The 24,581-nt window shown below is 47.9% G+C and overlaps 20 non-coding genes across 20 annotated transcripts; 1 reads left to right on the top strand and 19 right to left on the bottom strand.

Annotated features, from left to right (window-relative positions):
- Window positions 1-5,039: 5,039 nt before the first annotated feature.
- Window positions 5,040-5,231, bottom strand: LOC140372206 (U2 spliceosomal RNA). The gene has a single exon (XR_011928543.1). It is a non-coding gene; the product is annotated as a U2 spliceosomal RNA (small nuclear RNA).
- A 165-nt stretch (window positions 5,232-5,396) lies between these two features.
- Window positions 5,397-5,562, bottom strand: LOC140372352 (U1 spliceosomal RNA). Its single transcript, XR_011928679.1, has one exon. It is a non-coding gene; the product is annotated as a U1 spliceosomal RNA (small nuclear RNA).
- A 287-nt stretch (window positions 5,563-5,849) lies between these two features.
- On the bottom strand, window positions 5,850-5,963 carry LOC140372306 (U5 spliceosomal RNA). The gene has a single exon (XR_011928636.1). It is a non-coding gene; the product is annotated as a U5 spliceosomal RNA (small nuclear RNA).
- Window positions 5,964-7,011: 1,048 nt separating this feature from the next.
- Window positions 7,012-7,203, bottom strand: LOC140372205 (U2 spliceosomal RNA). Its single transcript, XR_011928542.1, has one exon. It is a non-coding gene; the product is annotated as a U2 spliceosomal RNA (small nuclear RNA).
- Window positions 7,204-7,368: 165 nt separating this feature from the next.
- LOC140372342 (U1 spliceosomal RNA) lies at window positions 7,369-7,534 on the bottom strand. Its single transcript, XR_011928669.1, has one exon. It is a non-coding gene; the product is annotated as a U1 spliceosomal RNA (small nuclear RNA).
- A 287-nt stretch (window positions 7,535-7,821) lies between these two features.
- Window positions 7,822-7,935, bottom strand: LOC140372300 (U5 spliceosomal RNA). Its single transcript, XR_011928631.1, has one exon. It is a non-coding gene; the product is annotated as a U5 spliceosomal RNA (small nuclear RNA).
- A 622-nt stretch (window positions 7,936-8,557) lies between these two features.
- On the bottom strand, window positions 8,558-8,749 carry LOC140372204 (U2 spliceosomal RNA). The gene has a single exon (XR_011928541.1). It is a non-coding gene; the product is annotated as a U2 spliceosomal RNA (small nuclear RNA).
- A 165-nt stretch (window positions 8,750-8,914) lies between these two features.
- Window positions 8,915-9,080, bottom strand: LOC140372351 (U1 spliceosomal RNA). Its single transcript, XR_011928678.1, has one exon. It is a non-coding gene; the product is annotated as a U1 spliceosomal RNA (small nuclear RNA).
- A 287-nt stretch (window positions 9,081-9,367) lies between these two features.
- On the bottom strand, window positions 9,368-9,481 carry LOC140372303 (U5 spliceosomal RNA). Its single transcript, XR_011928634.1, has one exon. It is a non-coding gene; the product is annotated as a U5 spliceosomal RNA (small nuclear RNA).
- A 1,048-nt stretch (window positions 9,482-10,529) lies between these two features.
- Window positions 10,530-10,721, bottom strand: LOC140372221 (U2 spliceosomal RNA). The gene has a single exon (XR_011928557.1). It is a non-coding gene; the product is annotated as a U2 spliceosomal RNA (small nuclear RNA).
- Window positions 10,722-10,888: 167 nt separating this feature from the next.
- On the bottom strand, window positions 10,889-11,054 carry LOC140372341 (U1 spliceosomal RNA). The gene has a single exon (XR_011928668.1). It is a non-coding gene; the product is annotated as a U1 spliceosomal RNA (small nuclear RNA).
- Window positions 11,055-16,512: 5,458 nt separating this feature from the next.
- trnag-acc (transfer RNA glycine (anticodon ACC)) lies at window positions 16,513-16,585 on the top strand. Its single transcript has one exon. It is a non-coding gene; the product is annotated as a tRNA-Gly (tRNA).
- Window positions 16,586-17,428: 843 nt separating this feature from the next.
- LOC140372226 (U2 spliceosomal RNA) lies at window positions 17,429-17,620 on the bottom strand. The gene has a single exon (XR_011928562.1). It is a non-coding gene; the product is annotated as a U2 spliceosomal RNA (small nuclear RNA).
- A 148-nt stretch (window positions 17,621-17,768) lies between these two features.
- LOC140372340 (U1 spliceosomal RNA) lies at window positions 17,769-17,934 on the bottom strand. The gene has a single exon (XR_011928667.1). It is a non-coding gene; the product is annotated as a U1 spliceosomal RNA (small nuclear RNA).
- Window positions 17,935-18,221: 287 nt separating this feature from the next.
- Window positions 18,222-18,335, bottom strand: LOC140372299 (U5 spliceosomal RNA). Its single transcript, XR_011928630.1, has one exon. It is a non-coding gene; the product is annotated as a U5 spliceosomal RNA (small nuclear RNA).
- Window positions 18,336-19,382: 1,047 nt separating this feature from the next.
- Window positions 19,383-19,574, bottom strand: LOC140372203 (U2 spliceosomal RNA). Its single transcript, XR_011928540.1, has one exon. It is a non-coding gene; the product is annotated as a U2 spliceosomal RNA (small nuclear RNA).
- A 165-nt stretch (window positions 19,575-19,739) lies between these two features.
- LOC140372182 (U1 spliceosomal RNA) lies at window positions 19,740-19,905 on the bottom strand. The gene has a single exon (XR_011928521.1). It is a non-coding gene; the product is annotated as a U1 spliceosomal RNA (small nuclear RNA).
- A 287-nt stretch (window positions 19,906-20,192) lies between these two features.
- LOC140372281 (U5 spliceosomal RNA) lies at window positions 20,193-20,306 on the bottom strand. Its single transcript, XR_011928612.1, has one exon. It is a non-coding gene; the product is annotated as a U5 spliceosomal RNA (small nuclear RNA).
- Window positions 20,307-20,887: 581 nt separating this feature from the next.
- On the bottom strand, window positions 20,888-21,079 carry LOC140372202 (U2 spliceosomal RNA). Its single transcript, XR_011928539.1, has one exon. It is a non-coding gene; the product is annotated as a U2 spliceosomal RNA (small nuclear RNA).
- A 165-nt stretch (window positions 21,080-21,244) lies between these two features.
- LOC140372349 (U1 spliceosomal RNA) lies at window positions 21,245-21,410 on the bottom strand. Its single transcript, XR_011928676.1, has one exon. It is a non-coding gene; the product is annotated as a U1 spliceosomal RNA (small nuclear RNA).
- Window positions 21,411-24,581: the final 3,171 nt, after the last annotated feature.

Genomic DNA, 24,581 nt, shown 5'->3' with positions numbered 1-24,581 from the left:
AGAAACAAAGCCTCCTTTTATGTTTGCTTCAATCTTTGACACGGTTCATTCCAAACTCGATGGTTTATTCCTAGAAAAGAGGGAGGAGCGGCGGAATTGTCGGCGTAGTCCTTCAAACTTTTCATCACAGAGATCGGGGGAAAAAGACACCGACACACACGCCCAAAAAAAAAAAAAAAAAAAAGGGGCCCCCCTGCAGCCCCATATGTCCTCGTTAGTATAGTGGACAGTATCTCCGCTTGTCACGCGGGGGCCAGCCGTGGATAGTGGGCATAGAGCGTCAGCCAATCAGAATGAGCCTGTGTGCCATGTGCCACTGTGATGAAGGCCAACCAATCAGAATGCAGAGATTCGTGTTGTTCACAAATTCATCTCAAGAGACCAGAGTTCAAATCCTGCTGTGCCCAGAAGAAGAGGAACGTTTCAAAGGATCAAAACTTTAAATGTATAAAGTTTATGAGTTGGTGTGTCAGTTTGCACTTGTTAAAGGTCAGATCATGAGAAGGACTCACATGCAGCTGCTGGGACTGATTTGCAATATTAATAAAATCACAAATTGATCACAAAAAGTGATTTCTGCTTCACCTTAAGAGATTAACCCACGTCACATCTTCTGCATGAATAAACTTGGAGTGGGTCAGAAACAGGGAGTTTAGTCCGCAGGGGTCAGAGGTCACACTATCACATCTCTAACACTGCAGCACTGAACTGTACTATTGTGTTCAGTTTATGTTCTGCAGAGAAATAAAACATTTACTCATATTATTAATGATATGATATCTCAATCATGTATGGAATATTATTGTATTATTATATAAGAAAACACAATAACATATACTTTTAAGAATATTTATTGACAGGGAAATACCAGAAATATTAAGTTTCATTTATTTACAATTCAGACAGCATTCATTACTTGACAGTAGTATTTACAATAAATATACAGATATATACAGTCCAGGGAAGTATGTGTGGATGTGAGGACTGTGAGGGCCTGCTTCAGCACCAGTTTGCAGAACCTGCACGTTCTCCCTGGGGCAGAACCTGCACGTTCTCCCTGGGGCAGGTGACTCCTCTCTCTTCCTCTTCTGCTGCTTCCTTTCCTCCTCTCTCTGTCTTGTGGCCTCCAGCTCCCTCTGGAAGAACTCTGTGTCCACAAAGTCCTTAAAAGGTGGTGTTTCTTCAGGGCTGCTGCTGCTGCTCAGGGCGTCCTGAGAAAGAGACGGTGATGGTCAGAACTGTAGGAGGCGAGGTGATGGTCTGAGGAGGAGGCTTCACTGTGGCAGGTGTCGTGGTGACGACAGTCGTCGTGGTGACGGCAGTCGTCGTGGTGACGACAGTTGTCATGGTGACAACAGGCAGAGTTGTGGTGGTGCTGCCAGAGTGTCTGTGTTTGCTCCAGTTTTTCGGGCTGATGTTGAGTGAAGATGTGGCATTTAATAATCTGATGTGATGATGATGTAATGATAAATATGTAGTTTTGTGGTCGGGTGTAGCGTGCTGTTGGCTGATTGGCTCAGGGGCAGTGGAGGGGGAGGCGGCCTGTTGTGACGACTGCGGCTGAAGCTTCACTGGAGGAGGAACTACAGAACAAAACAGATGAATGTTTTAGTGATAAGCAACACGTGAAATACAAGACATGACACACATTTAGAACCACTGCACTGGCTGTCAAACTACAGTCAGCATGAAGCATTCATCTGTTCACTCTGTGATGGTTTGACTGAGACAGACACACATGGAGCATGAAGCATTCATCTGTTCACTCTGTGATGGTTTGACTGAGACAGACACACATGGAGCATGAAGCATTCATCTGTTCACTCTGTGATGGTTTGACTGAGACAGACACACATGGAGCATGAAGCATTCATCTGTTCACTCTGTGATGGTTTGACTGAGACAGACACACATGGAGCATGAAGCATTCATCTGTTCACTCTGTGATGGTTTGACTGAGACAGACACACATGGAGCATGAAGCATTCATCTGTTCACTCTGTGATGGTTTGACTGAGACAGACACAGACACACATGGAGCTCACTCACTTTGGGTTCTCTCTTCTCCAGGAGCATCAGATGCAGAATGTGTGGGACGAGCTGCATCTGAAACAACTAAAACACCACAATATAGGTTTATGTTTGTTTAGATTATTCTATTAAAATGTCAGACCTGGAGCTGAAGTACTTCCAGACTCGGCCAGAACAAACCTCAGCTCCTGTGGAAGTGGCACTGGAGGCTTAAGGGGCAGCACATCTGCAGCAGCTGAAGAGAGGAAAGAAATGTATGATACGTTTGATCAACTTTGATCTTACAGTGAATAAGCAACAAGTAAAAGCTCTTACTGTCCTGTGGTTCCTCCAGAACAGTCTGTTTGGACTGTGCAGCTGCTGTAAGAGAAGAAGACGAATAATGAGTCATATTTAGCTGTTAGTAACAACGCACACTTACATTTGACCTGTTGTTTATATCATAAGTAAGTTTATATGGCTGTTTTATTTAGCAATGTTAGTGTGAATGAGCAGAAGAAGCTCTCACTCATTCATATTGAACACCAGATAATATGACTTACTCTCATCACAGATGCATGAATTCAGAGCAGGACCTGAACAGGGTCAGGAACAACTGAACTCATGCACAGGACAGAACGTGTCCCAAAGTGTCTTTCATGGCAGGACATCTGTGTGTGAACTTCTGTAAACCTGAGGATGATGGAGCTCAGCAGCGACTGGTGCAGACACGGCTGGAATAAAAGACAAACCTTTTTAACACATGGTACATCCAAAATGGAGCTAAAGCGTTACAGACACATTACACACATCCACGTGTTGATTGGACGGAGATGCTGAACATTGTCCTCTCCAGCGCGTCCTCTTCAGCCACTACTAAAGGAAAAGACATGAAATGAAACAGAAGTGACTGCTCCTCTACACGGTGTGACTCTGTGTGACTCCACACAAACCAAGAACACATGATTTAAGTAGTTATACTCACCCAAGGGCTCACGAAGAGAGCTGGTGGGGACACGAGTGGGTGGGACAGAGGACGGGACAGAGGAGGGCAGGAGAGAGGAGGACAGGACAGAGGAGGACAGGACAGAGGAAGACAGGACAGAGGAGGACAGGACAGAGGAGGACGGGACAGAGGAGGACGGGACAGAGGAGGACGGGACAGAGGAGGACAGGATAGTGGAGGACAGGACAGAGGAGGGCAGGATAGTGGAGGACAGGACAGAGGAGGGCAGGAGAGAGGAGGACAGGGCAGAGGATAGGGCAGAGGAGGACAGGGTAGAGGAGGACAGGATAGTGGAGGACAGGACAGAGGAGGACGGGACAGAGGAGGACGGGACAGAGGAGGACGGGACAGAGGAGGACAGGATAGTGGAGGACAGGACAGAGGAGGACGGGACAGAGGAGGACGGGACAGAGGAGGACGGGACAGAGGAGGACGGGACAGAGGAGGACGGGACAGAGGAGGACAGGGTAGAGGAGGGCAGGAGAGAGGAGGACAGGACAGAGGAGGACAGGACAGAGGAAGACAGGACAGAGGAGGACAGGACAGAGGAGGACGGGACAGAGGAGGACGGGACAGAGGAGGACGGGACAGAGGAGGACGGGACAGAGGAGGACGGGACAGAGGAGGACGGGACAGAGGAGGACAGGGTAGAGGAGGGCAGGAGAGAGGAGGACAGGACAGAGGAGGACAGGATAGTGGAGGACAGGGCAGAGGAGGACAGGGCAGAGGAGGACAGGACAGAGGAGTACGGGGCAGAGGAGGACAGGACAGAGGAAAGGACAGGACAGGAGAGAGGAACAACATAATCAACATAATTGTTGAGTCATTCATATGCATTTTGGCTCTTGTTTACAGTCTGTTGCTAGGTAACAGTTGTGGAATGTCCTCCACATTAACATTAAGTGAAGGCATTTCCCCCATTGTGGGACAAACAAAGTCTCTCTTACTTGTGATGAATTGTTGATGCTACAACTACTTTTATGCACAATAAGAGACAACACAACACACAGATCACGTAATATTACACCTTAAATAAAACTGCACAACTGCAAACCTTTAAATGTAATAAAGTTTAACTTAACAGGGCTGAATATCACACAAAACTGACAGAAAAGTCGCGTTAGTTGTTCAACAGAGACATGGAAGTAGCAGTGACTTTACGTGACTAAAAACACAGTTTCAAAAGTGCAAAACACAAGACGAACTTTACCTGAAAACGTCCTCAAATGCCCGTTATAAATGCCACAAAATACGAGTGTTCTGGGGCAGTAAAATGTCCATAAGAAGGTGAAAACAGGAGCAGATCTAGTGCTAAACTTGTCCCGGTCACATTGAATGAATGACGTCACTGCATTCAAACATGGCGCGCTCTCGCCACAGCGCCACCGCTGGCCAAAAGTATATTACATCCGTAGTGGTTTAGCAAGACCTGGGTTCGATTCCCAGACGGGGAGAGAAAGTGCGTTTTACCCAGCACGAAAGCGTTGCACTGACGCTGAGGACTTGTCCCACCAACGTACCTGCGCTACACTATCGCTTCTGTAGTGTAGCGGTTATCATGTTTGCCTCACACGCAAAAGGTCCCCGGCTCGAAACCGGGCAGAAGCACGCCCTCATGCGAAGACTTTACTTGTCGAGGATGGGTTTGAAAGTCGGTGTTGCGTTTGACCCCCCCCCCAAAAAAAAACAAAACAACTAGTCACATGTACTGTACTTCACAAAGGGGGCACTCAAATTCCAAAGGTGGCCTATTTTGCACAAGGGTTTACGTGGAATGGGCTACCTCCCAAGGGGGTTGGGTTTAGGAACAGATACTTCACCTTCCCTCCCCCTCTTCTCCAGTCAGGGCTTTTGGCGGGAGATTTGAAATATCCAGCCCTTCCACTCAAAACGTCTCCGAGAATTTTTGTCCACTTCCGGAGCAGACAAACGGCAAGGAAGCGTTTAACATGAGGGTATGATGGCACATTTGCATGTAACGTGACGGCGAAAACAAACTGAATGACTTTTTTTAACCTGAGAGAGGAGGTGCACCGTTCTCGGAGGTACTGCAATACCGAGCCGATGCGTGGAGTGGACGGAGCAAGCCCCAAATTCCATCTCCCTGGTCCAAAAATCAATTTAATATACGGTCCCCGGGTAGGGGACGTATCAGATATTAAACTGATAAGAACAGATACTACACTTGATCTTAGCCAAAAGGCCGAGAAGCGATGCCCACAATGGGTTCGGGGAGCAGTGAGCTCTCCCCACGCTGACCCTCCCGTCAACGGTCCAAAGCGGCGCCCGCGCAAAGCGCCCGGCGGAGGGGCCGGAGCGCGAGCGGCGTACATGGAAACGACCCTTTGGGTTTTTTTTTTTTTCCTCTGACAAAAAACAAGGGGGGAGAGCGCGAACGCAGTCCCCCACTACCAGAAATTATGCAGTTGAGATTCCCACATTTGGGGAATTCACAGGGGTCAGCAAATCCTGTTTGTGCAATGGACGAGCCTCGCCCTGGGTGAACCACCTTCCTGATCATGGTGTCGCCCCTGCCAGGTAAGTATGAGTTGCTCCGCTCCGAGCCAAGGCCCAGGCCCTGGAAGAGGCAATGTGGCAGCATGGTCCTTCCGGCCATTTGCATGGACCAGCTTCCACCCGACGATTGAGCCCCAGGTTAAACGGCAGCGATACACACGCAAGTCTGTGCGTTCTAAGCACTCTTTTTCACTTTTAAAGTTCTTGAACACGGGATGCCAAACGGAGGGTACGCAAGGGCATGTTTAAAGGCCGACAAGACACAACCTTTGCTCTTGGAGGATGACCGCTTGCTTGCTTTAGACATAGGTAGAAAAGCCCCGCATTGAAGCAGGGCATCAAAAAATTGGAAAGATCTCTTGTTGTCCCTCTCCACGGAAATCTTTAGTAAAAAGCGAAAGATTTATACGCTCTGAAGAGAAACAAGAGTGCCACGTTGCAGCGCCACACGGCGTCCAGTACTTGAGGGCACACGGGGCTTCATCACGGGCAGTGTACTTCTGTTCACGCGCTCATTTGCATCGGCGGTCGCGCGGCAAAAGGGACACGACAGGCTCGCACGTCGTTTCTGTAGTGTAGCGGTTATCACGTTCGCCTAACGCGCGAAAGGTCCTTGGCTCGAAACCGGGCAGAAACAAAGCCTCCTTTTATGTTTGCTTCAATCTTTGACACGGTTCATTCCAAACTCGATGGTTTATTCCTAGAAAAGAGGGAGGAGCGGCGGAATTGTCGGCGTAGTCCTTCAAACTTTTCATCACAGAGATCGGGGGAAAAAGACACCGACACACACGCCCAAAAAAAAAAAAAAAAAAAAGGGGCCCCCCTGCAGCCCCATATGTCCTCGTTAGTATAGTGGACAGTATCTCCGCTTGTCACGCGGAAGACCTGGGTTCGATTCCCAGACGGGGAGAGAAAGTGCGTTTTACCCAGCACGAAAGCGTTGCACTGACGCTGAGGACTTGTCCCACCAACGTACCTGCACTACACTATCGCTTCTGTAGTGTAGCGGTTATCACGTTTGCCTCACACGCAAAAGGTCCCCGGCTCGAAACCGGGCAGAAGCGCGCCCTCATGCGAAGACTTTACTTGTCGAGGATGGGTTTGAAAGTCGGTGTTGTGTTTGACCCCCCCCCCAAAAAAAAAAAAACAACTAGTCACATGTACTGTACTTCACAAAGGGGCCACTCAAATTCCAAAGGTGGCTTATTTTGCACAAGGGTTTACGTGGAATGGGCTACCTCCCAAGGGGGTTGGGTTTAGGAACAGATACTTCACCTTCCCTCCCCCTCTTCTCCAGTCAGGGCTTTTGGCGGGAGATTTGAAATATCCAGCCCTTCCACTCAAAACGTCTCCGAGAATTTTTGTCCACTTCCGGAGCAGACAAACGGCAAGGAAGCGTTTAACATGAGGGTATGATGGCACATTTGCATGTAACGTGACGGCGAAAACAAACTGAATGACTTTTTCTAACCTGAGAGAGGAGGTGCACCGTTCTCGGAGGTACTGCAATACCGAGCCGATGCGTGGAGTGGACGGAGCAAGCCCCAAATTCCATCTCCCTGGTCCAAAAATCAATTTAATATACGGTCCCCGGGTAGGGGACGTATCAGATATTAAACTGATAAGAACAGATACTACACTTGATCTTAGCCAAAAGGCCGAGAAGCGATGCCCACAATGGGTTCGGGGAGCAGTGAGCTCTCCCCACGCTGACCCTCCCGTCAACGGTCCAAAGCGGCGCCCGCGCAAAGCGCCCGGCGGAGGGGCCGGAGCGCGAGCGGCGTACATGGAAACGACCCTTTGGGTTTTTTTTTTTTTCCTCTGACAAAAAACAAGAGGGGAGAGCGCGAACGCAGTCCCCCACTACCAGAAATTATGCAGTTGAGATTCCCACATTTGGGGAATTCACAGGGGTCAGCACATCCTGTTTGTGCAATGGACGAGCCTCGCCCTGGGTGAACCACCTTCCTGATCATGGTGTCGCCCCTGCCAGGTAAGTATGAGTTGCTCCGCTCCGAGCCAAGGCCCAGGCCCTGGAAGAGGCAATGTGGCAGCATGGTCCTTCCGGCCATTTGCATGGACCAGCTTCCACCCGACGATTGAGCCCCAGGTTAAACGGCAGCGATACACACGCAAGTCTGTGCGTTCTAAGCACTCTTTTTTACTTTTAAAGTTCTTGAACACGGGATGCCAAACGGAGGGTACGCAAGGGCATGTTTAAAGGCCGACAAGACACAACCTTTGCTCTTGGAGGATGACCGCTTGCTTGCTTTAGACATAGGTAGAAAAGCCCCGCATTGAAGCAGGGCATCAAAAAATTGGAAAGATCTCTTGTTGTCCCTCTCCACGGAAATCTTTAGTAAAAGGCGAAAGATTTATACGCTCTGAAGAGAAACAAGAGTGCCACGTTGCAGCGCCACACGGCGTCCAGTACTTGAGGGCACACGGGGCTTCATCACGGGCAGTGTACTTCTGTTCACGCGCTCATTTGCATCGGCGGTCGCGCGGCAAAAGGGACACGACAGGCTCGCACGTCGTTTCTGTAGTGTAGCGGTTTTCACGTTCGCCTAACGCGCGAAAGGTCCCCGGCTCGAAACCGGGCAGAAGCACGCCCTCATGCGAAGACTTTACTTGTCGAGGATGGGTTTGAAAGTCGGTGTTGCGTTTGACCCCCCCCCAAAAAAAAAAAAAAACAACTAGTCATATGTACTGTACTTCACAAAGGGGCCACTCAAATTCCAAAGGTGGCCTATTTTGCACAAGGGTTTACGTGGAATGGGCTACCTCCCAAGGGGGTTGGGTTTAGGAACAGATACTTCACCTTCCCTCCCCCTCTTCTCCAGTCAGGGCTTTTGGCGGGAGATTTGAAATATCCAGCCCTTCCACTCAAAACGTCTCCGAGAATTTTTGTCCACTTCCGGAGCAGACAAACGGCAAGGAAGCGTTTAACATGAGGGTATGATGGCACATTTGCATGTAACGTGACGGCGAAAACAAACTGAATGACTTTTTTTAACCTGAGAGAGGAGGTGCACCGTTCTCGGAGGTACTGCAATACCGAGCCGATGCGTGGAGTGGACGGAGCAAGCCCCAAATTCCATCTCCCTGGTCCAAAAATCAATTTAATATACGGTCCCCGGGTAGGGGACGTATCAGATATTAAACTGATAAGAACAGATACTACACTTGATCTTAGCCAAAAGGCCGAGAAGCGATGCCCACAATGGGTTCGGGGAGCAGTGAGCTCTCCCCACGCTGACCCTCCCGTCAACGGTCCAAAGCGGCGCCCGCGCAAAGCGCCCGGCGGAGGGGCCGGAGCGCGAGCGGCGTACATGGAAACGACCCTTTGGGTTTTTTTTTTTTTCCTCTGACAAAAAACAAGGGGGGAGAGCGCGAACGCAGTCCCCCACTACCAGAAATTATGCAGTTGAGATTCCCACATTTGGGGAATTCACAGGGGTCAGCAAATCCTGTTTGTGCAATGGACGAGCCTCGCCCTGGGTGAACCACCTTCCTGATCATGGTGTCGCCCCTGCCAGGTAAGTATGAGTTGCTCTGCTCCGAGCCAAGGCCCAGGCCCTGGAAGAGGCAATGTGGCAGCATGGTCCTTCCGGCCATTTGCATGGACCAGCTTCCACCCGACGATTGAGCCCCAGGTTAAACGGCAGCGATACACACGCAAGTCTGTGCGTTCTAAGCACTCTTTTTTACTTTTAAAGTTCTTGAACACGGGATGCCAAACGGAGGGTACGCAAGGGCATGTTTAAAGGCCGACAAGACACAACCTTTGCTCTTGGAGGATGACCGCTTGTTTGCTTTAGACATAGGTAGAAAAGCCCCGCATTGAAGCAGGGCATCAAAAAATTGGAAAGATCTCTTGTTGTCCCTCTACACGGAAATCTTTAGTAAAAGGCGAAAGATTTATACGCTCTGAAGAGAAACAAGAGTGCCACGTTGCAGCGCCACACGGCGTCCAGTACTTGAGGGCACACGGGGCTTCATCACGGGCAGTGTACTTCTGTTCACGCGCTCATTTGCATCGGCGGTCGCGCGGCAAAAGGGACACGACAGGCTCGCACGTCGTTTCTGTAGTGTAGCGGTTATCACGTTCGCCTAACGCGCGAAAGGTCCTCGGCTCGAAACCGGGCAGAAACAAAGCCTCCTTTTATGTTTGCTTCAATCTTTGACACGGTTCATTCCAAACTCGATGGTTTATTCCTAGAAAAGAGGGAGGAGCGGCGGAATTGTCGGCGTAGTCCTTCAAACTTTTCATCACAGAGATCGGGGGAAAAAGACACCGACACACACGCCCAAAAAAAAAAAAAAAAAAAAGGGGCCCCCCTGCAGCCCCATATGTCCTCGTTAGTATAGTGGACAGTATCTCCGCTTGTCACGCGGAAGACCTGGGTTCCATTCCCAGACGGGGAGAGAAAGTGCGTTTTACCCAGCACGAAAGCGTTGCACTGACGCTGAGGACTTGTCCCACCAACGTACCTGCACTACACTATCGCTTCTGTAGTGTAGCGGTTATCACGTTTGCCTCACACGCAAAAGGTCCCCGGCTCGAAACCGGGCAGAAGCGCGCCCTCATGCGAAGACTTTACTTGTCGAGGATGGGTTTGAAAGTCGGTGTTGTGTTTGACCCCCCCCAAAAAAAAAAAAAAACAACTAGTCACATGTACTGTACTTCACAAAGGGGCCACTCAAATTCCAAAGGTGGCTTATTTTGCACAAGGGTTTACGTGGAATGGGCTACCTCCCAAGGGGGTTGGGTTTAGGAACAGATACTTCACCTTCCCTCCCCCTCTTCTCCAGTCAGGGCTTTTGGCGGGAGATTTGAAATATCCAGCCCTTCCACTCAAAACGTCTCCGAGAATTTTTGTCCACTTCCGGAGCAGACAAACGGCAAGGAAGCGTTTAACATGAGGGTATGATGGCACATTTGCATGTAACGTGACGGCGAAAACAAACTGAATGACTTTTTCTAACCTGAGAGAGGAGGTGCACCGTTCTCGGAGGTACTGCAATACCGAGCCGATGCGTGGAGTGGACGGAGCAAGCCCCAAATTCCATCTCCCTGGTCCAAAAATCAATTTAATATACGGTCCCCGGGTAGGGGACGTATCAGATATTAAACAGATAAGAACAGATACTACACTTGATCTTAGCCAAAAGGCCGAGAAGCGATGCCCACAATGGGTTCGGGGAGCAGTGAGCTCTCCCCACGCTGACCCTCCCGTCAACGGTCCAAAGCGGCGCCCGCGCAAAGCGCCCGGCGGAGGGGCCGGAGCGCGAGCGGCGTACATGGAAACGACCCTTTGGTTTTTTTTTTTTTTTTCCTCTGACAAAAAACAAGAGGGGAGAGCGCGAACGCAGTCCCCCACTACCAGAAATTATGCAGTTGAGATTCCCACATTTGGGGAATTCACAGGGGTCAGCACATCCTGTTTGTGCAATGGACGAGCCTCGCCCTGGGTGAACCACCTTCCTGATCATGGTGTCGCCCCTGCCAGGTAAGTATGAGTTGCTCCGCTCCGAGCCAAGGCCCAGGCCCTGGAAGAGGCAATGTGGCAGCATGGTCCTTCCGGCCATTTGCATGGAAAGGCTTCCACCCGACGATTGAGCCCCAGGTTAAACGGCAGCGATACACACGCAAGTCTGTGCGTTCTAAGCACTCTTTTTTACTTTTAAAGTTCTTGAACACGGGATGCCAAACGGAGGGTACGCAAGGGCATGTTTAAAGGCCGACAAGACACAACCTTTGCTCTTGGAGGATGACCGCTTGCTTGCTTTAGACATAGGTAGAAAAGCCCCGCATTGAAGCAGGGCATCAAAAAATTGGAAAGATCTCTTGTTGTCCCTCTCCACGGAAATCTTTAGTAAAAGGCACTTTTCACTTTTCAGGCGGTTTTTATTATTTCATAGCAATAAATTTCTTTCAAAATACTTTCCACACTTAAAACACATCTTTTAAACACAGTTTACAAAAGTCAATACAATTACACATTATTTACCAAAACTATGAATACAGCAAGTCTTTAAAAGAGTTTGGAATTTTCCATAAATTGATTATTTCTTCTCTCTTTCCTTCCACTGAATCTCTTAAAACATAATCTTTAAAAATATTCATAACACATTTCATCAACAACATTTCTGACATTTGATAGTTTTTAAAAGTCAATACATTCCTTGATTTCCAGATAGCTTCTTTTATACAATTAACTATAATCCACCACCTCTCCTTATTTTGGAATTTTGCAGTTTCACCATAGGCAATATTGTTATAACTTGATGGAATTTTCCCAACATTTTTCAGCCATGGGGATACTGTTACCCAGGCATTCACAGCAAAAGGGCATGTCCAAAAAACGTGTAAATGAGTTTCCTCACTGCCACAAAAGGGTCTCGGGCATCTTGGGCTTGGTGTAAAGTGTCTTTTAAAAAGGAACTCTCGGGTTGGCAAACATTTATGGCCAATTTGCCAGGCCAAATCTCTGTGTCTGTTCGTAAGTTTTTGAAAATGTATATTTTCCCATGCCCTTTTGCTCTCTTGTGCCGATAAAAGATCTACCGGGGTAAGTTTCTCCAAATCTACGGACAGTTTTTGTTCTATTTTTCTCCTTGTCAGTTCTGTCGATGGTACCTGGCTAAGTCCTTTGGATAAGTTCTCAAGCACATGTTTGTAGACTGATGGGCAAATCTCGGCGTGGGGGACATCCATTGATGGTCTTTTTCCCCATGTGATTAAAACTTTTCTACCCACCCACAATTTTGCAAAATAGTGCCACAAAATTTCCCTTTCTGGTAGAAGGACTGCCTTTAAAATTGGGGCCAAGAACATTGCTTCAAATTTTGCCTCGATTAATGGCACCCCGATACCCCCGCACAGTGGGAGGCGATGCATTATATTTCGTTTGAGTCTCTCTGATTTCCCCCCCCAGATAAACTGGAACAACATCTTCTTCAGAGTCTTAAGTATCCGATAGGGGGCAGGAAACACAGTCGCCAGATTATTCACTGAAGCCAACAGTACCGAGTTCACAATTAAGACTTTCCCAGTAAATGTAAGCTCCCTATCTTGCCATGCTCTTAAATTGGCTGTCAATTTGGGTAGCTTTGACTCCCAGTTTTTTACTTCCATGTCTTTTCCTATCTGAATTCCCAAGACTTTAATTGTGTCTTTATTTTTAATCAGGTCTATATTTTCGTATTTCTCTTTCCAATTCAAATAAAGTATTTTGGTTTTGTTCTTATTAACCCTTGTGCTTGCAGCGAGAGTAAAGTTTTCACAGACCTTTAAGGCTTCTCCTATAGATTTATTGTCTGAAAGTAACAAAGTGATATCATCCATATAAACTGATATTTTTGCCTGTCTATTTTCACTTCCTGGCACAAAAATTCCTTTTATGTCATTGTTCCTTCTAAGGGCACAAACTAGCGGTTCTATTGCTAAAATAAATAATGTGGGTGACAAGGGGCACCCTTGTCTGACCCCAGCCCGGATATCTATAGCATTTGTTTGTTGTCCATTAACTATTACCACACTATGGCAGTCAGTGTACAAGAGGTTAACCCACCGTCTAAAATTTTCTCCAAAACCAAAATGTTTCAACACTGCTTTTATATAATCGTGGCTTATGCTATCAAAAGCTTTTTCGAGGTCCAAACTTAGTATACATAGGGGGCTGTTACGTTCTTTACAGAGGAGATACGTGTCTCTCACCAGGGCTAGGCTATCTGTCATTGTCCGTCCTTGTACTCCACATGTTTGTTCACTCTCCACCAGGTCACCAACGATGGGTTGAGTTCGTAAAAATAAAACCTTGGCCAGTATTTTTACATCGACACCTAGAAGGGTTAGTGGTCTCCAGTTCTGTAGATTCTGTTTTTGTCCTTTTTTGTGAAGGAGGGAGATTGCCCCCCGTCTCAATGATGATGGCAACGCTCCTTTGCCAAGACTTTCGTTGTACATCTCCAAAAGGGGGAGTTTCAGCTGCTCCCAAAAGGTAACGTAAAACTCTTTGGGGAGACCATCCAAGCCTGGAGTTTTATTGTCTTTCATACTTGTAATGGCTTTTGTCAGTTCTGCCAATGTTATATTTTTGTCTAAGGATTCCTTCACTGAAGTACTAAGTTTTCCAGTAGTCTTAGAAAGAAAAGTGTCCATCATTTTGCTAGACACCAGTGTGTCCTGATAGAGATTGGCAAAAAAGGACCTAATAATGTGAATGATTTTTTCCATGTCCTTCTCTTCTTTTCCTTCCTGATCATAGACAGATGTTATATGGTGCTTTGCTTTTGCTATTTTTTGGAAAAAGTACCGGGAACATTTCTCATTTTCCTCTAGATGTTGGATCCTGCTTCTCAGGAGGATACTTTTACTCTTCTCCCTCATTAGTTCACATAGTTTTGCTTTTAGTGTGACAATCTCTTGTTGCATGTCAAAGCCGTTTTGTGCCAGTTTATAGTAGTTTTGAAGTTTTCTTTGAAGTCTAGAATAAAACATTCTCTTTCTAGCGGCCAGTGTTTTACTCTCTGACATGAAGAAGGATTTTGTCCTGGATTTAATATCTTCCCACCAGTCTCCACAGGAGTTATGGAGATCTCGTAGGGTTTTCCATTGTTCAAATTTTCCTTTTAATTTTTCTACTATGTATTTGTTCTGTAATAAAGCAATATTTAATTTCCACGGGCCCGTATGGCGTTTCAACCCTCCTTTAATGTCTATCACGGTGGTTAGCTTAAAGTGATCTGAAAAGACAACTGATGTTCTCCAACATTTAAGGGGGAGAAGGCCTCGGGACACCAGGGTAAGATCAATACGTGAGAAGGATTTGCCATTAGACCACGTAAAGTCTGGTTTTGACCCTAAACTTTCCGCACAGTCTTTCAAATGACAGTCTCTTATTAAATTCGCCAAAGCGTGTGAGCTGGCATCTAGTTTTGCCGTAGTAGCTCGTTTTGTCAATCTGTCTGTTCTAGTCAAGATGCAGTTAAAGTCACCCCCAATGACAACTTCATATTTGCAAAAAATTAAAGTCTGTAAAAGTTCCAAGGTTTTAAGTCTTCCTTGCACTGTGGGTGGACAATAAACACTGATAACTCTAAGTTGTTTTCCATTTTGATCTAAGTCTACAGAGAGTATTCTTCCATCACTTATTCTCTGGACTCTGTTTATATTAAAATGGTGACCTCGGAGCAAGATGGCTACCCCAGAGTTCTTGTTTTCATTATCTCCAGACCAAAAGGATTGTCCATGAGGCCATCTACTTTCATAATCTCTATAACTATCTTTAAAAGGTATATTACATTCTTGGAGACAGAAAATATCTCCAATTCCATTATGCAGTTCATTGAAAACTGTCTGGCACTTTAACAATTCATTCAAGCCTCTTGTATTAATTGTGACTACTGAGAGAGAGGTCATATTAATAGTTGGAGGAGTTTACCACTAAACCATTTTCTCCTTGTGTTCTGTGACCCTTCCTTTTTTTCTTTTGTGGATTTGGGGGGCCTTCCGCCGATTTTATTTTTGTCACAACTGTAAACGTGTTCACGCTAGTATGGTCAAGGAATTCGGTGGAGGGAGACGAGGCAGGTGGCCATACCTTTTCAGACTGCTCTAGGTGGAAAGATTCCTCACTTGACGTGTTCTGAAGGCGTTTTACCGCCCCCTGCCGTTCCAAAAATTCCACTTGAGTGTCCGGAAGAAAGGTTTCAGCTGTTGCTGCTAAACCATCTTGACTATCCTCTTGCGGTGCAGGTTCCCCCTGTGTGCCCTCCTCCTGGAAGGGGGGGAGGCTGGCCAACAGGGCGTCGAAGACCCCTTCTGCATCCTGTAGAGTTTTGGGGACATCCTGAAGTCTCACTGTGGGTGGTTCTTTTGGAGAGTTGTCCGGTCCATCTGCCTTGTCCATTCTGTCTTGTGACACGGGATTCTCATCAAAGAGTTGGGAATAGGGATCCGGGTCATCTTGGCATGATACTGATGTTGTCACTGTATTCCCTTTCACTCTATTAGCATAGGCTTGTGGGCAGTCCTTAAAGAGATGGGTGTCCGCCGAACACAGGTTGCATTTAACTGAAACTGTGCATAGTGATGTGGGATGATCCAGGGATTTGCACTTTCTGCATTGGGCTACATTGCACCCTGCTGCCAGGTGATCAAGGCTGCCGCATCTTCTGCATTTCCGTGGCTGCCCCGGATAAAAGACAGAGCCTCGGAAAGCCCCCAGTTGAATGGAGTTAGGGAGATGTTGAAGTTCCCCGTTAGTTCTTCTTAACTTCACTTCCAGCCGCTTGGTTCCTGTTTTAATGCCATCGATGTCTACAACCTCTGTTGCTTTTAGGACATCGCAGAAGAAAGAGGCCCATGTCTTGACATCATCCAGTCTCACTTTTTCTGAATAGATAACGATATGGACAGTTTTTTTATCCAAATCAGTGAGAGGAGTAACGTTCACCTGCTGGAAGACAGTGGTGGATGTTTTCTTCCTCTCGTACAACTCCAAACATGTCTCCAGATGCTTCGTTGTGGTGAAAACGACTTCAAAAATCTTTTTGCCAGGAAAGGCAAATATAAAGTCCAGTTGATTCGTTGTTACAGCCAGTTCTTTTTGCAAAAGGCGTCTGCTGAAGGTCAATCGATCCATTTCCAGTTCTCCCAGTAGTTCGAAGCGGAGTGCATTCCGCCGGGGGCCGTGCGAAGCTGCTGCCATTTCCTCATCTGCCGATGTTGGAGCACGTCGCTTAAAGTGTTGTGCTCCATACACCGCACAGACCCAACACTTGTGATCTTTTTAGTAAAAGGCGAAAGATTTATACGCTCTGAAGAGAAACAAGAGTGCCACGTTGCAGCGCCACCCGGCGTCCAGTACTTGAGGGCACACGGGGCTTCATCACGGGCAGTGTACTTCTGTTCACGCGCTCATTTGCATCGGCGGTCGCGCGGCAAAAGGGACACGACAGGCTCGCACGTCGTTTCTGTAGTGTAGCGGTTATCACGTTCGCCTACCGCGCGAAAGGTCCTCGGCTCGAAACCGGGCAGAAACAAAGCCTCCTTTTATGTTTGCTTCAATCTTTGACACGGTTCATTCCAAACTCGATGGTTTATTCCTAGAAAAGAGGGAGGAGCGGCGGAATTGTCGGCGTAGTCCTTCAAACTTTTCATCACAGAGATCGGGGGAAAAAGACACCGACACACACGCCCAAAAAAAAAAAAAAAAAAAAGGGCCCCCCCTGCAGCCCCATATGTCCTCGTTAGTATAGTGGACAGTATCTCTGCTTGTCACGCGGAAGACCTGGGTTCGATTCCCAGACGGGGAGAGAAAGTGCGTTTTACCCAGCACGAAAGCGTTGCACTGACGCTGAGGACTTGTCCCACCAACGTACCTGCGCTACACTATCGCTTCTGTAGTGTAGCGGTTATCACGTTTGCCTCACACGCCAAAGGTCCCCGGCTCGAAACCGGGCAGAATCACGCCCTCATGCGAAGACTTTACTTGTCGAGGCTGGGTTTGAAAGTCGGTGTTGCGTTTGACCCCCCCCCCCAAAAAAAAACAAAACAACTAGTCACATGTACTGTACTTCACAAAGGGGCCACTCAAATTCCAAAGGTGGCCTATTTTGCACAAGGGTTTACGTGGAATGGGCTACCTCCCAAGGGGGTTGGGTTTAGGAACAGATACTTCACCTTCCCTCCCCCTCTTCTCCAGTCAGGGCTTTTGGCGGGAGATTTGAAATATCCAGCCCATCCACTCAAAACGTCTCCGAGAATTTTTGTCCACTTCCGGAGCAGACAAACGGCAAGGAAGCGTTTAACATGAGGGTATGATGGCACATTTGCATGTAACGTGACGGCGAAAACAAACTGAATGACTTTTTTTAACCTGAGAGAGGAGGTGCACCGTTCTCGGAGGTACTGCAATAGCGAGCCGATGCGTGGAGTGGACGGAGCAAGCCCCAAAATCCATCTCCCTGGTCCAAAAATCAATTTAATATACGGTCCCCGGGTAGGGGACGTATCAGATATTAAACTGATAAGAACAGATACTACATTTGATCTTAGCCAAAAGGCCGAGAAGCGATGCCCACAATGGGTTCGGGGAGCAGTGAGCTCTCCCCACGCTGACCCTCCCGTCAACGGTCCAAAGCTGCGCCCGCGCAAAGCGCCCGGCGGAGGGGCCGGAGCGCGAGCGGCTTTGGGTTTTTTTTTTTTTCCTCTGACAAAAAACAAGAGGGGAGAGCGCGAACGCAGTCCCCCACTACCAGAAATTATGCAGTTGAGATTCCCACATTTGGGGAATTCACAGGGGTCAGCACATCCTGTTTGTGCAATGGACGAGCCTCGCCCTGGGTGAACCACCTTCCTGATCATGGTGTCGCCCCTGCCAGGTAAGTATGAGTTGCTCCGCTCCGAGCCAAGGCCCAGGCCCTGGAAGAGGCAATGTGGCAGCATGGTCCTTCCGGCCATTTGCATGGACCAGCTTCCACCCGACGATTGAGCCCCAGGTTAAACGGCAGCGATACACACGCAAGTCTGTGCGTTCTAAGCACTCTTTTTTACTTTTAAAGTTCTTGAACACGGGATGCCAAACGGAGGGTACGCAAGGGCATGTTTAAAGGCCGACAAGACACAACTTTTGCTCCTGGAGGATGACCGCTTGTTTGCTTTAGACATAGGTAGAAAAGCCCCGCATTGAAGCAGGGCATCAAAAAATTGGAAAGATCTCTTGTTGTCCCTCTCCACGGAAATCTTTAGTAAAAGGCGAAAGATTTATACGCTCTGAAGAGAAACAAGAGTGCCACGTTGCAGCGCCACACGGCGTCCAGTACTTGAGGGCACACGGGGCTTCATCACGGGCAGTGTACTTCTGTTCACGCGCTCATTTGCATCGGCGGTCGCGCGGCAAAAGGGACACGACAGGCTCGCACGTCGTTTCTGTAGTGTAGCGGTTATCACGTTCGCCTAACGCGCGAAAGGTCCTCGGCTCGAAACCGGGCAGAAACAAAGCCTCCTTTTATGTTTGCTTCAATCTTTGACACGGTTCATTCCAAACTCGATGGTTTATTCCTAGAAAAGAGGGAGGAGCGGCGGAATTGTCGGCGTAGTCCTTCAAACTTTTCATCACAGAGATCGGGGGAAAAAGACACCGACACACACGCCCAAAAAAAAAAAAAAAAAAAAGGGGCCCCCCTGCAGCCCCATATGTCCTCGTTAGTATAGTGGACAGTATCTCCGCTTGTCACGCGGAAGACCTGGGTTCGATTCCCAGACGGGGAGAGAAACCGCGTTTTACCCAGCACGAAAGCGTTGCACTGACGCTGAGGACTTGTCCCACCAACGTACCTGCGCTACACTATCGCTTCTGTAGTGTAGCGGTTATCACGTTTGCCTCACACGCAAAAGGTCCCCGGCTCGAAACCGGGCAGAAGCACGCCCTCATGCGAAGACTTTACTTGTCGAGGATGGGTTTGAAAGTCGGTGTTGCGTTTGACCCCCCCCCCAAAAAAAAAAAACAACTAGTCACATGTACTGTACTTCACAAAGGGGCCACTCAAATTTCAAAGGTGGCCTATTTTGCACAAGGGTTTACGTGGAATGGGCTACCTCCCAAGGGGGTTGGGTTTAGGAACAGATACTTCACCTTCCCTCCCCCTCTTCTCCAGTCAGGGCTTTTGGCGGGAGATTTGAAATATCCAGCCCTTCCACTCAAAACGTCTCCGAGAATTTTTGTCCACTTCCGGAGCAGACAAACGGCAAGGAAGCGTTTAACATGAGGGTATGATGGCACATTTGCATGTAACGTGACGGCGAAAACAAACTGAATGACTTTTTCTAACCTGAGAGAGGAGGTGCACCGTTCTCGGAGGTACTGCAATACCGAGCCGATGCGTGGAGTGGACGGAGCAAGCCCCAAATTCCATCTCCCTGGTCCAAAAATCAATTTAATATACGGTCCCCGGGTAGGGGACGTATCAGATATTAAACTGATAAGAACAGATACTACACTTGATCTTAGCCAAAAGGCCGAGAAGCGATGCCCACAATGGGTTCGGGGAGCAGTGAGCTCTCCCCACGCTGACCCTCCCGTCAACGGTCCAAAGCGGCGCCCGCGCAAAGCGCCCGGCGGAGGGGCCGGAGCGCGAGCGGCGTACATGGAAACGACCCTTTGGGTTGTTTTTTTTTTCCTCTGACAAAAAACAAGAGGGGAGAGCGCGAACGCAGTCCCCCACTACCAGAAATTATGCAGTTGAGATTCTCACATTTGGGGAATTCACAGGGGTCAGCACATCCTGTTTGTGCAATGGACGAGCCTCGCCCTGGGTGAACCACATTCCTGATCATGGTGTCGCCCCTGCCAGGTAAGTATGAGTTGCTCCGCTCCGAGCCAAGGCCCAGGCCCTGGAAGAGGCAATGTGGCAGCATGGTCCTTCCGGCCATTTGCATGGACCAGCTTCCACCCGACGATTGAGCCCCAGGTTAAACGGCAGCGATACACACGCAAGTCTGTGCGTTCTAAGCACTCTTTTTTACTTTTAAAGTTCTTGAACACGGGATGCCAAACGGAGGGTACGCAAGGGCATGTTTAAAGGCCGACAAGACACAACCTTTGCTCTTGCAGGATGACCGCTTGCTTGCTTTAGACATAGGTAGAAAAGCCCCGCATTGAAGCAGGGCATCAAAAAATTGGAAAGATCTCTTGTTGTCCCTCTCCACGGAAATCTTTAGTAAAAGGCGAAAGATTTATACGCTCTGAAGAGAAACAAGATTCCCAGACGGGGAGAGAAAGTGCGTTTTACCCAGCACGAAAGCGTTGCACTGACGCTGAGGACTTGTCCCACCAACGTACCTGCGCTAGACTATCGCTTCTGTAGTGTAGCGGTTATCACGTTTGCCTCACACGCAAAAGGTCCCCGGCTCGAAACCGGGCAGAAGCACGCCCTCATGCGAAGACTTTACTTGTCGAGGATGGGTTTGAAAGTCGGTGTTGCGTTTGACCCCCCCCCCAAAAAAAAAAAAACAACTAGTCACATGTACTGTACTTCACAAAGGGGCCACTCAAATTCCAAAGGTGGCCTATTTTGCACAAGGGTTTACGTGGAATGGGCTACCTCCCAAGGGGGTTGGGTTTAGGAACAGATACTTCACCTTCCCTCCCCCTCTTCTCCAGTCAGGGCTTTTGGCGGGAGATTTGAAATATCCAGCCCTTCCACTCAAAACGTCTCCGAGAATTTTTGTCCACTTCCGGAGCAGACTAACGGCAAGGAAGCGTTTAACATGAGGGTATGATGGCACATTTGCATGTAACGTGACGGCTAAAACAAACTGAATGACTTTTTTTAACCTGAGAGAGGAGGTGCACCGTTCTCGGAGGTACTGCAATACCGAGCCGATGCGTGGAGTGGACGGAGCAAGCCCCAAATTCCATCTCCCTGGTCCAAAAATCAATTTAATATACGGTCCCCGGGTAGGGGACGTATCAGATATTAAACTGATAAGAACAGATACTACACTTGATCTTAGCCAAAAGGCCGAGAAGCGATGCCCACAATGGGTTCGGGGAGCAGTGAGCTCTCCCCACGCTGACCCTCCCGTCAACGGTCCAAAGCGGCGCCCGCGCAAAGCGCCCGGCGGAGGGGCCGGAGCGCGAGCGGCGTACATGGAAACGACCCTTTGGGTTTTTTTTTTTTTCCTCTGACAAAAAACAAGAGGGGAGAGCGCGAACGCAGTCCCCCACTACCAGAAATTATGCAGTTGAGATTCCCATATTTGGGGAATTCACAGGGGTCAGCACATCCTGTTTGTGCAATGGACGAGCCTCGCCCTGGGTGAACCACCTTCCTGATCATGGTGTCGCCCCTGCCAGGTAAGTATGAGTTGCTCCGCTCCGAGCCAAGGCCCAGGCCCTGGAAGAGGCAATGTGGCAGCATGGTCCTTCCGGCCATTTGCATGGACCAGCTTCCACCCGACGATTGAGCCCCAGGTTAACCCTTTAAGCGCCAAAGTCGCAGAAATGCAACTTTACCGTACAAGGAAATTAATGAAATAATAGTAGAAAATGAATCACTTCAGTCATTGGTCGGTTCGGTGCAACTTCCCTTTATTAGCCAGGTATGATCCAGGGCAGATCCGGTAAGGAAAAAAATGGCTGGAGGAAGTACACGTGGCATGCAATTTACAGCAGATTCTGACTCTGAAGGGTATTATCTCCCCGAGAGTGACGATGGATTTCCAAGTGGAGATGAAGGGACTTCGAAACAACGGACAGGTGCAAAGGACAGACGGAGGCGAGGAACCAGTGGAACCAGTGGCTGCAGTAAAACATGCCCGGTGGATGAGAGCTGGGACATGCTGAGAGAGGTCGAGGTATTTGAGGCATGGATCAAACCTTTTGAAGACCCAGTTGGCTACACAGGAGAGATGGATCTGACGGATGCTAATCCATTTGATATTCTGTCACTCTTTCTGACCGATCAGTTTTGGACTTTCATTACTGATGAGACAAATAGATATGCACATCAGTGTATGGCACCTATGATTCTGAAGCCACATTCAAGATTTCTTGAGTGGTATGATGTATCAGTCACCGAAATGAAAGCTTTCTTCGCTTTGCATCTCTTCATGGGCCTTGTTGAGAAACCTGAAATCGAGGATTACTGGGGAACATTTTGGCTTACACAAACGCCTGGATTTGGAAATGTAATGTCAAGAAACAGATTTGAAATCATTCTTTCGTTCTTTCATTTTGTCAACAATAATGATTATGTGAGAACAGGCGAGCCCGGGCACGATAAACTGTTCAAAGTCCGCCCAATAATAGATTTGATTATTCCCAAATTTGCAGCAGTTTACAGTCCAATCAAGGAGCTTTCTTTAGATGAAATGACAATAGCTTTCAAGGGGAGATCTTCACTAAAATGTTACTCTCCGAATAAACCTGACAAATATGGCTATAGAGTGTATGCCCTGAGTGAAAGCTGTTCAGGGTATGTTTTGCGCTGGTCAATGCACACTGGACAGTACAAAAATAATGCAAGCAACATCAGTGCAACACACGCAGTTGTCCGTGAGTTGGTTTCTCCCTTTACGGGCAAAGGACACGAGATTTACATGGACAGTTACTATACCTCGCCTGTAATTGCAAATGAATTAGCAGATTTGGAAACTGGACTGTGTGGGACGGTAAGGATTACCAGGTTGGGGATGCCAAAATGCCTTGGTAAAAGTGTCTTACAGCTGAAAAAAGGAGATGACCCAGTTTTTTGCAGAAAGGGAAAACTCCTGGCTTGTGCTTGGCACGATACTAAACGTCTCACCATGTTGTCCACAGTCCATGGAAATGATTGTGTTCAGAGGAGGATCCGATCCAAGACAGATGACACTGGCTTCCGTGACATCAAAAGACCTGTATGTGTCGACCAGTACAACGCCTACATGGGTGGAGTGGACACTGCTGACCAGAGGATGAAGACATACCTCTTTCCACACAGGTCCCGGAAATGGTATCATCGCATATTCAATGCCATTATAAGCATAAGTATTGTCAACTCACACATCATATACACCAAATCCACTCCAGGCCCACACAAACCTTTAAAGGTTTACATTCAGAAGATTATTGATGCATTACTGGCTGATCACTCCAAAAAACAAGAAAGGCGCTCAAGACCGGAGGGTGAAATGCCACAGAGACTCACAGAGCGTCATTGGCTTTGTCAAGCAGAGGGACGTCCAGACTGCGCCGTGTGCTCTGACCGCTCTCGTACCAAAGGCAGGCGGCAAACAAAGTACAGGTGCCGTCAGTGTGGCGTTGGCCTCTGTGCGGTTCCATGCAACGAGAGATACCATACGCTAAAAAACTTTAAATGCTGTCATTTGGATATGTAAAAGTGCAGGGTACCTTGACCCTGGATGGACATCTTTTCTGTGATGGCTCTCTCCTTTCTTCACTGCTTTCTCCACAACCTGCCTGGCACCAATGATGGATGTATAAGTTGGAAAAATAAAAAAAATGAAAAAAATACATAATAAATACCGTGTTTGTCATCATTTGGTCAGAACTTGTAATCAGGGCCCGAGTTTGAAGATGTGAGCAAAAGGGGTGAAAATGGGTTAAAATGTGAAAAAACACCAAAATGAGCAAAATGAAATAATCCCCCATCATCAGTGCACAGTTTGCCCCCAGAAAAGCACTCCCCTGGGGCCTGGAGGTGATCTGACCACCAGAATATAGTACCATATACCCCTGCTGGTCTTAGAAAAAAAACCGAGCTTCCAGCCAATAGTACACTATACCCGAGGGACTCTGTCGTTTTTCGGCAATAGTACACTATACCCGAGGGACTCTGTCGTTTTTCGGCAATAGTACACTATACCCGAGGGACTCTGTCGTTTTTCGGCAATAGTACACTATACCCGAGGGACTCTGTCTTTTTTCGGCAATAGTACACTATACCCGAGGGACTCTGTCGTTTTTCGGCAATAGTACACTATACCCGAGGGACTCTGTCGTTTTTCGGCAATAGTACACTATACCCGAGGGACTCTGTCGTTTTTCGGCAATAGTACACTATACCCGAGGGACTCTGTCGTTTTTCGGCAATAGTACACTATACCCGAGGGACTCTGTCGTTTTTCGGCAATAGTACACTATACCCGAGGGACTCTGTCGTTTTTCCGGGCCGTAGTATGAAGTTGTGAGCAAAAGGGGTGAAAATGGGTTAAAATGTGAAAAAACACCAAAATGAGCAAAATTAAATAATCCCCCATCATCAGTGCACTGTTTGCCCCCAGAAAAGCACTCCAATGGGGCCTGGAGGTGATCTGACCATCAGAGTATAGCACCATATGCCCCTGAGGGACTTAGAGTAAAAACCGAAATAGTACACTATGCCTGAAAAGACTCTGTCGTTTTTCTGCAATAGTACACTATACCCGAGCGACTCTGTCGTTTTTCCGGGCCATAGTATGAAGTTGTGAGCAAATGGGGTGAAAATGGGTTAAAATGTGAAAAAACACCAAAATGAGCAAAATGAAATAATCCCC

Source organism: Eucyclogobius newberryi, unplaced genomic scaffold (assembly GCF_026437365.1).
Source record: "Eucyclogobius newberryi isolate DKJ021-1_F unplaced genomic scaffold, fEucNew1.0.hap1 SCAF_22, whole genome shotgun sequence".
Classification (NCBI taxonomy): domain Eukaryota; kingdom Metazoa; phylum Chordata; class Actinopteri; order Gobiiformes; family Gobiidae; genus Eucyclogobius; species Eucyclogobius newberryi.
Note: the sequence above shows the minus strand (reverse complement) of the source record. Positions and strands in the feature narration are given on the sequence as shown.